This window comes from Xiphophorus couchianus, chromosome 2 (assembly GCF_001444195.1).
Source record: "Xiphophorus couchianus chromosome 2, X_couchianus-1.0, whole genome shotgun sequence".
In the NCBI taxonomy this organism is placed as follows: domain Eukaryota; kingdom Metazoa; phylum Chordata; class Actinopteri; order Cyprinodontiformes; family Poeciliidae; genus Xiphophorus; species Xiphophorus couchianus.
Window position 1 is genome coordinate 26,840,198 of NC_040229.1, and position 14,887 is coordinate 26,855,084.

General features: G+C 42.7%; 1 protein-coding gene across 16 annotated transcripts in view; it reads left to right on the top strand.

The window, feature by feature from the left end:
* The window catches only part of LOC114154305 (unconventional myosin-IXa-like), a 144,472-nt gene that overhangs the window by 5,034 nt on the left and 124,551 nt on the right, over positions 1–14,887 (top strand). The window contains exon 1 of one of the 16 annotated variants that reach the window (XM_028033292.1): positions 11,205–11,219. The exons of the other annotated variants lie outside the window; for them this stretch is intronic. The gene's annotated coding sequence lies outside the window, so the exon portion shown is untranslated. Of the gene's footprint in view, positions 1–11,204; positions 11,220–14,887 lie in introns of those variants that run through there. 16 annotated transcript variants of the gene reach the window in all.

The window sequence follows — 14,887 nt, forward strand, 5'->3', positions numbered from 1 at the left end:
GGCACCGTTTCTGTCATGCAAATTGAACAGACCTTGCTTTATTGGTGAGCTTGGAGTCGAAGCCGTCGACGGTGTTTCTTGCAACGGGGCAGGCAGCTGGAGATCAGTCTCCCGACTTGGATGCTGTATGTAGTTTCATATCACATTTCAAGCACCATTTGTTTAAGGATCCCCATTAGTCTCTACCAAAGCAGAGACTATTCTTCCCGTGAAATCGCACCGTTACAAACATCACAAAAACAACAAAATGAAATTCCTATCGCCACAAACAAAAATAAGACACAAAATTTCAGCAATTTCAAAGATAGATTAAAACAAACGATGATAATCTCAAAGTATCTTATACTTTGAGTATAAGATACTCAAAGTCTATCTATCTATAGATTTAAGGTTTTTCTGAGATTTAAGGTTAACCAGCAATTGATGTACTTACAGAAGACATGTTCCAGTAAGAAATTGCTCTGTTTTTTAATGTTTTTGTTTTAGAGTGCTGGTTTGAGGCAATGCTAATGTAAATGTAGCACTCATCTACTGTCTGCAGGTCACTATTATCATTTGTTGAATCGTCTCCAGGCACTGCAGCTAAAGCTGATAGAAAATGGTGGGAAAATTGTGCTGTTCCATGTTTTTCCTTTTTCGCAGAGGACGCACTCGTATGGAAAATTTGGACCAGTATTGATAACTGATCATAATAGTGTTCCTGTTATGGCCAGCAACAAATTTTTATCGATAAATTAGAAGTATTATACTTTTATGGGAGAAAGAGGTTGACAGACTTTGACTACATCAGTTGGTTTCCTGGAAAACAGAAGACAGGCAACAGGAAGCCTGGTTAATTTATGTATTTACTATGGAGTAGCAAATGAGAAATTTCTGCTGCCAGACGCCTGACAAAATGTCCACGAAACTGAGAAACTTCAAAGGCTCCCATTTCTGTCAGCCCGTTTAACTAAGCAACAGCAGCAGTCCTTTCCTGGCCTGACATGCCAGGAGTTACTGCTCTAACTGCAGCATGGTATGCAGACACTTCATCAAGTTCCTACTTTTTGCACATTTAATCATTTCTTTTTCACTAACAGGAAGCGCATGCTATTTACTTCCTAACCGGGATGACTATTGTGGCTGTAAAAACCTACAACACAACACTGGTGACTCATTTAGCACATTTTGAAAACAAAAATCTGTTGAATACATCAAAATAGCTTGTACAGAATTTGGAAGTGATGTCGCTTCTGTTTTAGAGTCTTTGACATGACGGTGAACAGTCTGCATTTATTTCATTTGATCCTGCATATTATTCATACCCGGCAGATATTTCTGACTTCCAAGTCGATAATACGAAAAGAAAGTAAGTGTTGGGCAGTAAAACAGGTTGATGGTGCTCGGCTCTGGAGAGAACAAGTCCTGAGACGAACTGAACTCTTCATGGACCGCAATAACCTGATATGCATCAGAACAGATGAAACTGGGTGTTGACGTCACTGTGACTCCTGGGCAAAATGCCTTATTCAGAGTATAAACCCATTTTTATTTTTTTGGGAAAATATGTTGAAAATTCATTCATTCAACATGACACCCAGATAATCAACCTTGCAACAAAGGTCGATTATCTAGGCCATGCAAAGCTAAACTGCTGTCGGTCAAAGTAGAGTTTTGCTCTGCGAACTGAGACGGCAGGCGGTTTGAGTCATAACTATGGCTTCTGGCTCGCTTTCCTGTGCCAAATAATCGTGACGAGTTTGGTCAAAACTTTTTATTTCACGATGATTTGATGGGATATTCTACTTGACTCGTCGCACAGCTTTTCACCGACGATTAACGGCAGGATTTACGATAAGTGATTGTGACGATGGTCAAAAGACACAAAAAGACCCTTATTGTGTCCCACTGGAGTTCCCCCTCGCTCTTTTCCCCATTTGTCTCCCTCTACTCGTCCACTTCTGGGTGGTTTTGAAAAGAAAGATCCCATCCACATGATCCACATGACCCCCATCTCAAGTGAGCAGTCATTTGTCCCGCTAAAGTGCCTTTGATCATCACCCAGAATCCCTAAAAACCTCACTGGGTTACAGCTGACTTCACTCTGCAGGCTACTGACTAAAGTGGAGCGAAAGAGGCTTTCTGGGAAGTGATCAAGTTAGAAGGCATTTAAAGTATTTTATTTATCTGCTCAACGTGAATTTTTACCGAAAATTTCTCTTCATTAGACCTTGACAGCTGAACGGAACCAGCGGCCAAACCATGACGATCCGTCGCAGCTGGATGTTGGTTTGAGGAGGCAACAGAAAACAACTGCAGGTTGTTGAGAGGATATGTTGTGCAAACAGTCCAACTTCTCAGTATGTGATGATCCTGCAGTCAGTTGTAGCACATGGTGGCCGGTTTAGAAGGCCGTCCAAAGGGTTCTGAACTTCCCCAGAACACTGCTGAGTTGGTTCGGGTGGTGCAAGTTAGCCCTCGGTCTGCTGATGCTTGCATTGTTTGTCTCACTATGTTGGCGGCAGATTGATGGAGTTGTTGCTCGGATCGACAGATCTAGCTCAGCTGGCCCGCTCTACCCTGAAGCCAACCACGCTTCTCTCAGTGAGAACTGCCTGCGAGGGGAAACCAGCTGTAAGAAACACTCTAGGTCCTCTGCCGTCTGCAAGCCCTCAGTATCTTTTTATAGTAAGAGCTTGATCGACGTCACACTGTGTGTTAGAGAAAAATTGATTGTCAAATAAGGTTTTACTACTATTTTTAAGAGAGAATGATTAATGCCTTAGCAACTTACATTAGCAACTAGCATGGCTAATTCTTTGCAACATTCTTTGTGTGCTTTTTAATATTTGGAGATAAATTCTTAGTATAAGTTTGAGATTTTAAAGGGTGTCAATATATACAAATTCAGCATGTTCTATGACAGACAGATTGGATTTTCATCAGGGTAAAATAGCATAACTTTGCTTTATCCTTTCTGTTATCTGCTAAAGTTCAGTTTTTGTTTTTTACTCGCCAGACTGCGAGTAAAAAGCTTGTTGGGTCCAAATTACCCCGTCTCTTAAAACTGCAAACTCCAGGAGGGTTAACTTCCTCACCAGGCATCTCACTGGTGCTGAAAATAGCTAAATTTAAGTCATCTTCCTTGGACAACCTGGCGGTGCATACTACCAGGAAAAAAAGTCAGATTTTTGGGTTTAGCACCAGGAACTGGTGAGGGTCGGTAAAGCTGAAACTCGATTCCGTCCACCAGCCGGAATCAGCCGGGCTCTAAGATCTTCTCCAACCAAAGAACTGTTGTTTCACCCTAGTGTCCCTCCTCTTAGAGCGAAAACGCTCTTTTAATAAGCGCTTGTCTCCTATTTCAGTGCTCAGCTGGTTTAAAAACATCGACCGAGGCCGCAGGCCCGCAACGGTCGAGTCTCGGCCAAATGACGTCCTGCTGAAGAGCGCTGGCAGCATCCGAGAGGAATTTGAATACTTTCACAGTGCGACAGTCAGGCAAGGCAAGCATGTGACCTGCAGTCTGCCACCGCTCTGATGCAGTATGCTGTGTGGGTGTGTGTGTGTGTGTTTGTGTGAGACGGTAGCGGCCAGGGCCAGAACAAAGCAATCTGCAACCAGAGGACTTGGGTGTGGCACGTTTAGCTTGATCAAGCGACAGACTAAATCCAGTCGTCCATCTTAACCTTTAGGATGTTTTAGAAAGCTTTGCTCCAGTCACTGGATATTTGGAACGATGTCTGATATCTGTCAGCATGCCTGGTCATAAATACCAGTCAAGGATCAAATCTTTAAAGGTTTGCCAGGTGACTAATCTGTTGATTCGGAAAAATTTAAGGCCCTTGGTAATTTTATTGTCTTTGGAATATTGGCAAAACATTGTCTTCAAATAAAATTTTATTGATACTTTTGAAGCTTTTCTGTCCCAGATTACATTTCAGTCACATTTTCTTGCCTCACTGCCTCTCCCGGCTCTCTCTCTCTCTCCCCGGCGACTATTAAAGCTTTGTCATTCTGCCAAGGTTGTCTGAAAGTTGCTCTGTCCTGCAGTCTGTCCTACTTTTGGGCGTAACTCTAAACTGGGACACCACAATACGAATATAGCAGGTAGAGCTTGGCGATTCTGAAGCTCAGAGTCACATGACGTGTAGATCGGACAATAGACCTCTCAGGACATTCCCTCGCCCGCAGTGGCTGGATGTAGAGTAAAGGGTAGACCTTGGAGGTCAGCATCAGGTCAAAAGACATCACAGTTTTAAGTATTCATTGGTCACTTGGATATCTGGCACTAGCATTAGTTTTTCTGACCTTGGATGTTCAAAAGTTGAGGCGTCAATGCAGGGGAGATGGAAAGAAAGCAGACTACCTTCAGACTCCGTCTGAAGACTACTGCTCTGGATGGGCAGCCTGAAGATGTCTGACCTGGGTCAAGCTCGAGGTCCGTCTTCCAATCTCATGTGATGTCACTGATCGGGGTCCAAATAAAAGAAATTATGTTTACTGAAAGTTTTTGTCTAAATGTGGATTAGCAGTGTCTTGGTACTAGAATTGGACGCAAGTGGACTAGCCATCTTTTTGTCTTTCTTTTTTTTTACTATAGTTGCTTTCTCCGGAGCCTCTTTAATGTTTTTTTTGGTCTTTTAATGTAATTTGGAAGATAATAGGTGAGCTTAGCAAGAGGCTTTCCTGCCTAAATTACATATTTAATTATATCACCTCTATCCCGTTGGGCTCGTAAAAACAAAGAACAGCAGGAAGAACATTCACCACCGTCCATTTCACGTGTTTTGTTCTTTTTTTAAGTGATATTTGTATGTTTAATATAAATCATTTAGCTGTCATCAGGTGGGGGGAGGATGTGCAGATCTTGGCCACTTATCCTCCTCTTCCTCACTCAGCTGCAGACCATGCTCTCGTGTAGACTCGTGGTCTCTGTGACAACGTAACCTCGTCAACCTTCCCTGTCAGGCAGCGGTTGCTAGGAGGCAGACTCACTCACTCACTTACTTGCTCCCAGTAAGTAAAAGCTGCTAGTTGGCGACAATAAGGGTCTCTGCCGATGAGCCTCGCAGAGACGCTCCGGTGTTTATGAGCCTGCAGACGGCGTCAGGTAAGAGGCATTTCTGACTTCGTCTCAGATCGTTGGCATCGCAGTCGCTGTGATTCTTTAAAAGCAAGGGCCGCTGCTCAGGTGTGTGCCGTTGCTTTAGCGAGATGTCTTCACATTGTCCTGAGGAAATGTGGCATCTTCATCTGGGTCATGGTTGTTTCTTTTTTTCTTTCTGCTTCATATGTAAATGACTGCTGGCAGGGAGCGACAAATCTACTGAAAGAACCACATTTTCTTGCCGCTTTTTAACCTAAATACAAGTCAGTAGAGCTGAAAATGTCACGTAGTGACTTTGTCTTTTTGCATGGTTGATTATAGTTTGTCAGATTTGACTACTTGCTGTTTTCTTTTGTAATTTTACCGTCATTTGCAACGTATCCATGCCAGCTCAGCAGACTGATTGTAAATGTAAGACTTTATTAGTGCTGTAATTGAATCTGTTTGGCGTCTCTTGAAGACGGAGGCAGGTGAAGATGGATGGTGGGACGTGGAGTCCATCCGTCAGGGAGTCCACTTTACAGCTGTGGCTGTAATGAAAAGCTCTCAGGCAGCAGACGCTCCGCGGCATAATGAGCAGCTCCACTACAGACTCATCCAGAACAATAAAGAAAGCTGCTCGTGGAAAACGAGCCGCCGGCGGAGCACCACCTCATTGGCCGGGGACGGACGACGGCAGGCGAGCGATTGGCTCGTGGATGCGTAGTAGCTCCGTTGTGACTGGCTGTTGTTACGGCGAAACCAGAGTCCCACTGGAGAGACGGTGTGGATGTGTATTTGTGTACAAAGTGGGTGGAGGGTAGATGTGTGATGGCGGAAGTACAGTGTGTGTGTTGTAGACATGTGGGTTTCTATTTAGTTGGAGCAGAGTGTGAAAGCTGGCCTGCTGTGGCATCATGGGTGTTAATGAAGGGGTTTGAGTCATGACACCTACATTCACACATCAAGAGGAGCTGACACTCTGCGTCATGTCTCGTCCCTTTTAGCATTTAAGATAAATCACTTGTTTTGACGTTACGTCTTGCTCATTCTCGTGTTCGAGTCTTACTGTGAGTATGTCTAAATGCGAGGGCCGCATCCTCCGAAGACCGATTGTGACATCGACTGCATCGCAACAGCCGATGCGATACAGGCTGTTGAAAATTCAAAAACGTCTGCAAATGCATTTATGTTTTCCATGGATTTAAAGGACAAATCTGATGTATTCTCCAAAACATCCCTAGATTAATTGAGTCGAAATGGAGATTTTTTTTTTTCTTGTAACAATGGTGGACAAAGCGGGAGAGAAGTACGGTCTTAAATTAAACGTATATTAAACTGTGACGGTACAAATATTAAAAGCTTAAAGTGGTTGTTTTAATTTTTAAATATAATTTATCTAAGATATAATTGGTATTACTGGTCCATGAGATTTTAACAACATTAATAATAATCTCAAAATTTACCACCTAAGATCTCGTCAACCAGGCTTCGTCTTCCTTAGTGCCTTCCTGTTTCTCCCTGACTCTCTCCTGTGTTTCTGTGGCCTGTTAGCCAGGGGGAAGAATCAGCGCCTTGTTCTGTCAGCTCACCAGCCACCAGTGGCATTTCTTGAAAATGGAGAAACACTGGTAGCTGTTAGGCTGCTGGTACTTTTAATCTGGATAGCTAGCTTTAGCTTTGCGGTGGTGCTGTGACTGTTTTCGCCTGTATGTTACCCTCTCGTCATCAATCCCCTGATTTTTCACTGTTGATAAAATATAGAAAGTAGATTCTTGGTAATAGGACAGTGTTCAAAACAATGCATTGAAATGTTTTATTTCCCCAGCATCTCAAATTAGCTTCTTAAGCTAGGTTTATCTTTTACGCCAGAATTGAAGACGGAGGTGAGACGGGGCACGCTAGGCTTTCCCTGGCATGCCTAGCATTTTGTGGTGTTTTCTCTGGCATATCATGAATGAATGAAAATGTTAGCGGCTTTACCTGCATAATACCGTGATAGATATAACCTGTTTCACCGTCCGAGCCTTAAAGGTCTTTTTTTGTGTGTGTGTGTTGTCGTATCATTTGAAGCTAACTCCAGTCCTGTCTTCTTAACTGCTAATTCTGCGGCGTAAAACCACCGTGTGTAGCTGATGTAGATGGGGCCTGTGAGTGACTTCCTGTCTGTGTGCGGCGTTTTCCTTTTGAGAAAGCATGAGGCAACGCAGCCAAAAACCAAAACGCGTCTCTGTGAACTCTTCTCCTTCCCAGGCTTTTACGCCGATGCATCTGAAAGCTTGAACGTGTTCATCGGAGAAGGGGAAGACAAAAAAAATTTACATTTCGTGACCTCTTTGGTCCCCTCCGCTCGCCTGCTGACAGCTGATTAGGTCCTGGGGACGGAGAAAGGAGGCACAGCATCTGCTGCCGGAGAGAAAACAATCAGCCAGTGGCACAGTGGTTTGTAAGTGGATTTAGTGGCTGGATGGAGGGGGGGTAACTCAGGGGGCAGTCAAACTGAAACGGAGGGGGAGGGGAGACTGGGTCTGTCTGATCGCATGGTGGACTGTGTGTGTGTTTGTGATTAGATGGCCCTTTTGTTTTCCTGATGTTTGGTGTTTTTAGGTTTGATGAAGGCATAAACTGTTTAATCTGACTCGATGGTAATTAGACGGATGGAGACGGCCCTCCAGCCATGATGCCTGAAAAAGCCATTTAATCAAAATACACAGTGCCTGGTAAAATCATTCATCCATACTCCTTCATATTAAAATGTATTTACATACAAAAGCTCACATACATATTCAGCCCCCGTTGATCTGAAACCTGAAAATAAAATCCAGCACAACCAGTTGCCTTCACATGTTATCCAATTAGTAAATTAATATAAAATAAAAGAGGTAAAGAAATCTGTGTTGCCCACGGCAACGCTGGAGGTTCTGTTGAGCAAACAGCAATCAGTCAAGCTCTCCACCAAATCTGACCTTTATAGCAGAGGACACCACCCTGAACACACTATCTGTCCCCACAGGGAAACACGCATTAAGATGCTTCTCTTCATTGGGGCCAGGGAAGCTGGTCATGCAATATGATAATGAGCCAGAGAAAAACAACATGCTGGCTGCAAAAGATTTGAGATTTGAGTGGGGTGAAGTTTTACCTCCAAGCTGGCTAATCATTTTTGACAAACAGAACTGCGGTTGAAAGGGTTAGGTGGAAGCATACGCACATGTGGGGAATGGTCCAGTCAAAGTACAGACCTGAATCTGACTGGGTGTTCTGTGGGAGGACATGGAAATTGAGGTTGAGTCGCTCGCTGTCCAAACTGACTTTAAGGGGAAGAGTCAGACTTGCAGCTGTTATTGTGGTATTACATCAGATTCAGTTTATAGAAATGTTAGATTATGCTTCATTGCACTTCCATTCCACAATTCAACACAACTTTATGTTGTTCTGTCACACAGAATCATAATTACTGGAAATTGTCGCTCTAATGGGACAAAATCCGAAAAACCTGTTGGGTTATGAAGTGTTGTTCGGTGGATTCCTTTATGAAACTAAGTGAAGCTGACCTCTTGCAGGGTTTTTTTGTCTAATGCCTCTGAGATGTGTGAGGTTGTGCGTTAGCTTGTGTTGATTATGTTTAATATTTAAAACTTTATGCGCAGTTTGAACTGATCTTTATGGTCTGCAGCAGATTTGAAGGTTTGTTGTCTTTACGGCGCTCTCTACTGCAAAGGATGACGCACTCTGATTTATATTTACCTGAATCGAGTGTGTGTGTGTGTGTGTGGAGGTGTGTGTGTGTGTGTGTGTGTGTGTTGAATGCGGTCAAACGTTGTGGTGAAGCTTACAAGGAAGTTTAAAGAGCTCAATGTCTCTGTTACTCTACTTTAGAGAGGGTTGGTGCAGAAAATAAACCCACTCAGATAAGCGAACACTCCGCCGACTTCGCCTCGTTGAGAAATGTCCTCGTGCCGCGTCTCCTCGCACCGAATGCAACGCTTTTTCCTCCTCTTTTCTGCTGCACACGGTCAAACGGACTTCCTCTTAATTTCACAAGCGTGATTGCCTGCAAGCGTGATTTATTAATAGCAACACAACAGATTTACTCAGGTTTTGTAAAAACCGAAACAACACGACGGCGTCCGCGTCTTTGTTTCTCGGCGCGTGGCCCTCAGGCTCATCCTCTTGATGCGTTTGGTCTAGCGGAGGCATTCGTGGTACTAAATGAAGTGTACCTAATCCAGTGTCATTGATATCTCTACACACACACTGGAACGGCGCTCATGTCCTCCCTCAGGGCCTGCGCGTTGGCATGGCACTGGTGCAGACTTCTACTGATCTTTAAAATGTCATCATGCATCTATAAATATATAAAATACCCTGATGAGGAATAGCTGCTGGTCGCAATGGCTTGTTGTTCTGAAAAGGGCAGCATACAGAGAGACCGCAGAGTAATGTTAAAACCTTTTTTCCAAAAAAAAAAAAAAAAAAATTAGGAGAAAATGGTCATCAGGCAGCTTTTATGGGGAGAAAAAAGAACGAAGAAAACAAAAGTAAACTTGGGTTTTGTCGTTTGGAAGATCGACTTCAGTCTGGATGCTGAGCTGCGAGTTTGTCACAGTTTCTGTTTCCGAGATCTAATCCTCGCAGGATTCAGCTCTTTCTGTTTGATGGCCCTATCTAATCTGTGCAGGATTGGACTCGGAGGGCAGAGGAGGATGACTGAGCCAGGGCTGTTGCCATGGTAACACACACAGAGACTGGAGTTAATCGTTGGGAATCAGAAGGAGGGGGAAAAAAAAATAGTGTTTGAAGTATTTCTGTTTCCTGCTGAATGAACATTTCATTGGTTGAGAGCTGATGTTTGGAGGTCTGGAGCGCTACGTTTTTGACAATAATAATAAAGATTATTGTAAATGTGAATCTAAAGAAGCCATTCAAAAAAAATTATTTCTGAAACTGAGAAAAATGCAAAAGTAAGCCTGAATTATAGGTGTGGACAATGGGAAAAAAAAAATCTAAACACCAGACAGTGGAAGTTCAGCCAGATATTTGTGGCTTTTTGAACAAGTTTTAATCTGAATTGACCAACTTAAATCTTAAATATATACGTATATATATATATATATATATATTTCCGTAGCTAACACTAATCTTGCTGAGGTAAGATCCACAACACTAATCAAAGTTGTCTACGTGGTCCCTCCTTATTCTCCAAGGTTACATCAGACTCCATCGTAGAACTAAGATGCTAAAATATTTGCAAGATGCTAAGATGTTAGCATCTTAGCAGTAAGACTTTTGAATTTTTGCTCTAGGGTACAGACAATCAGCACCAGTGAAAATTATTAGTGCTTCTGGATTGTCTGCTTTCCTAGCGCTAGCCTGTAGCATGTCATGTAGCACTACGTCTCCGTATTTCAGCTTCCCAAGCTGCGTTCTCCTTAGCATAATTTCAATATACTCTACACAAAAAAGACCCCAAGATAATAGCTTCTGTTGCTCTGTTTGATGTAATTTCCTTGTGGTGGCCTGTGTTTTAGAAAGAAAAACTCTGTTGTAACTTCATTTGAACCCCACCACAAGCGGACAAAGACATTTTCGGTTTGAACTTGCTTCCAGTGAATTGAAACGCGTTGTTTGAATGTGAACATGTTGAAGCGGAGACGGTGCAGTCTGTGTCCTGGGGAATAACTTTTCAGGATCACTGGTCTGTCTGTGTGGAGTATGAATGCTTCTCATCCCATTTAGCTTGTTCCAGGATCACATTGTGACCGTTTCTTTGTATTTGGATTCGGGTTTTATGAAGAAGATCTTTTCGAGTGAAGGGTGTTGGTTGGTAATGTGCAGAGTATTGATCATTGTCCTCTGTTGGTCTTGCTTGGACCTGTAAGTGTTGCTAAGCTCCTCGTGCCATACTGGAGAATCAATAAAGCTATGTAGGCCTTAGAGCAGTTTATCACCACTCTTCATTTGAAACTGTCCCTGAAACGTCTCTTCTTGCTCCGTCCTTGGACAGAATGTCCAGAGATCCTTCAGGTAATGCTGCATCCCATCCTGTCGGTTCAGGCTCTCGGGTTTCCAAGGTTTCAATGTTTAACACACAGGAAGGTGGAGATGTTTAAGTAGAGGCTGCTCTGCATGTGTAAGCAGACTGAAGGAGGTGAAATGATGGCAGAGAAAAGCTTGCAGCTGAGAAGCCTGAGGTGGAGGTGGAAGTGAAAGTGACCACACTGCGGCGTTTCTCCCTTTGTCTCCTACGGTTTCATGTTTCGCCATAATAAAAAGAGGACCTAGAAATCATCTTCCTCTTTCTCTAATTGGAGGCTCATTTCCTCTTGGATTCCAGGGTGAAAGGGAGCTGTGCTGATGTGGCCAACTGAAAATGAGAAGTCAGATAGACTTCTACTACGAATAGCAGGGTGGAAAGATGGTGTGAGCACCAAATCTGCTGGATTTTCTCCAAAATATTTGCTACGGCAGTAGGTGAGGGAAAAGGTCTTAGTAACAATACCACAACTTAACCAGGGGATCAATTTGACCCAATGAAACATGTCATTCTTCTTCAGTTCTCTTAGAGTGTGTTCACTGCAGCCCTGTTTACTCCACTTTAACCAAACTCCAGTTCGTTTGCCTAGAAAGATGTCCGGTTCATTTGTGGAGGTGTGAACGTGTAATCGATCTCTGAAGCAGACAATAAAAGCGAACTCTGGTCCACCTACAAACCTCGGTCTGGGTCAGGTTGAAGGGAACTCTGGATGGCAGATGCCAAGCGGAGATTATTTCGCAGGGCATTCTAGGTAAATACAACCAAAACAAATGTGTGTATGTAGTGCTAGCAAGAGAAATAAATCACTGTTTTGTCCTTGACAAAAAGAAAAATCCTACAACTGCTAAAATTTGACACTCCTCCACTTTTGTTTACATTTTGCGAAGAAGGAAGTTACACTCATGCCTTCTTCTGAGGTTTTCGGGTCATTTCCTTCTGTGGTTCTTGGTGCAGCGCCACCTCAGGCGGGAGGTGAACATGTGTTTCAAAGGGTTTGACTCGTTTTACACAGTGTGAAAGTGAACCACAGCTGCTGAAAATGTAAGAAATGTTGAAATTTTGGTTCTCCATCAAACAAAAGTAGGAAGCAGACCAAAACACCGGCAGGTACGAAAACGCCATAAGAGGCGGTCGCTGCACTTGTTGTCACCTGGTAGTAAATGTTCGTGCCATTCCACCTTGAGAACTTGTAAGGCTGTGAGCAGGGTTGGTAAAAGCTCAGACATCTTGTGGAGGTACAGGGAGAGAGAGGTCTGAACATTTCATCACTGTAATGTTTGCACCCCCACTCACTTTCCCTCCTTTCACAAACATGAACTCTGCCTCAGGTTGGATTAAGGCCCAGACAACAATAATACTAAACACAGGAGGTAGAAATTCCTCCAGTCTTACAATGGATGCACTGGACTTTTTTCACCAGACATATGTAGACTCTTTATATGGGCAGGATTTTTTAGTGTGTGGTTATTATTAAAAGTCGACTTTTTTGAGCTTTCTATCATGTTGTCACCAAAACACAACCCAGAGTGTTGCTCTGACTTATTCATGCATGTTTGAGAAACCCTTAAATCTCCCGTGGCAACCGTTCAGCCATTGCTCATACAAAGCGCCGCCTTGGCTAGCGGCGGCAACAATTAGCAAACACCTGGTAGAACTGCAAGTCTACAACGTTCCTAAGAACGATTGTAAACGGCGCAGTGAAGCATTGTTCCAAAGACGAGCAGAAGGGGGAGTGTCCAAAAAGACAGGAGGTTCTTAAAGAGACAGAGGCCAATTTCAAGGTGTTGGATATGGCTTTGATTTTGGTTACATTTCTGTTAAGTTGTTTCGATATATACAGCATTTTTTTTAACAACTGAACATAACAATTACTTGTCAATTAAAATGATGCCATCTGCCTGGAAAATACATAATATACCCTCCAAAACTCCCCGTCAGATGAAGGTCTTCACTCCTCCAACCTCACTCGGGATTCTTGATTCATTTTGACAGGATTCGGCCCCGGAGCCTCTTGTTTCCATCTGTTGCCTCTCATCAAGTCTTCACAACCTCACCACGCCTTCGTCTTCCCCTCCGTCTTAGTTACGTTAATGCTTATGCATGTCAGTGGCCAGGATTATTCTCTTAATAGGATTGTTTGGATTTTTTTGAAGTGTGGTTTTGTAAAGCTTTAGCCATTTGAAAACAACTCCAGCTGAAAATGTCCATTTTTGTCTACCCCAAAAACCCTCCCCTACCAGCTTTACATGTCTTTAGACTGAAATTTTATCCATTACTATTTGCAAAATAAGCCAAACTCAGTCCATTGGACATCTGTGAACAATTTAGTAAAACTTAGTGAAAGTTTTAAATAACTATTAAATTAAAATAAAAGCTAAAATAAAGGCTAATAAAAGAAAACTAAGCTGTGTTGTACCTAAATTTTAGGATTTTAAAGATTTTAATTTGTCTTTAAAAATCGTGCCTTTAAATCATTTTTCAAAAAATATTCGCCCGCATCAACACCTGAGGTTAGAGGTCGCACTTTGGATTAAACAGTTCTACATGCTGCTATACCTGAGGTCACTCTTTTTTTTTTTTTTTTTTTTTTTTTACCCCTCCAGGGGGTCTTTTGTGGGCTCTAGTGTCCCTTATATGACAGTAGGCTGACAGAAAACAGGGAAGGAGAGGAAGACATGCGGCAAATGTCGTCGGGTCCGGGAGTCTAACCCGCGACGGCCGCGTCGAGGACTCAAGGCCTCCATATATGGGTCGCGCTAACCCCTACGCCACCACGGCATGCCCCCACTCTTTTTTGTCTTCTGTCCTACTGAATAGTATTTTCTGCTTTACACTTTAGCACAGACAATCAGGTTAATTAAAAATGTCTGTATTGCATATTTTGTAAACACGAGAGAAAGAAAATGCACTTTCTCCTTTTGAATTCAGGCAAGTAGCCCTTTAGTGATGTTATTTTCTTGCTCATTTTGAGATTATTTTTGATGAAAGCCTAGAGAGACACACGAGGCTGCAGAGCCTTGCATTATAAAACAATTAGTGTCTCCAGTTTTACAGAAGGAGGTTGTTCCCTCCCACTCTGCTGCTGGATCCAGCTCTTCTCGCCACTTTGTAAGTTTAAGGCAGCCTTTGTTCACAAGTCAAATTAAGCATTGGGTAGGATAATAACGACCAGTCTTAACTCATCTTGTGTTAAGTAGTGATCGGGGACAATAGAAGAATGGAAAGGAAAGTGTGGAGTGTGGAGAAAAAAAGTCAAGTCCTTTCAAAGCTCTTCAATGGATGTTAAATAGTTGTAAACGAGCACATCATGAAATTCAGAATACTTTCTACTTACTGTCACATTCCAGCCACCTCACTGTTCCTAAGATGTCTTACTTGTCGCTTCGTCCTTCATTTCCTTTTACTGTCTTGTCTTTCTCTGTCCGTGCGATGACCGGTGTCCACTTTCAATCTTTCTTTTATTAAATCGTTGCAGATCTTTTTATTTCAAAATCGTTTTGCGCTGACTTCAGTAGCGTTGGGTGATGTGGTCTTAAACTTCTTTTGCTGTATTTTGTAATACTAATGTAATAAGTATAAAAGTGATGACAAGAAATGTTTATTACTTACGTATATTTGAGGTAACTACTGCTGTGACGGCAGGACACAGCAGTTTTAGCCCCACGGACACAAGTGCTACAAACCAACTTCCAGAAAACTGCAAAACAGCTGAAACACTGACTTCCTTTGAATCAAGGCTCAAAAATACACCTTTGTAGAGTTTTTGTTGATTATAAGTGAAA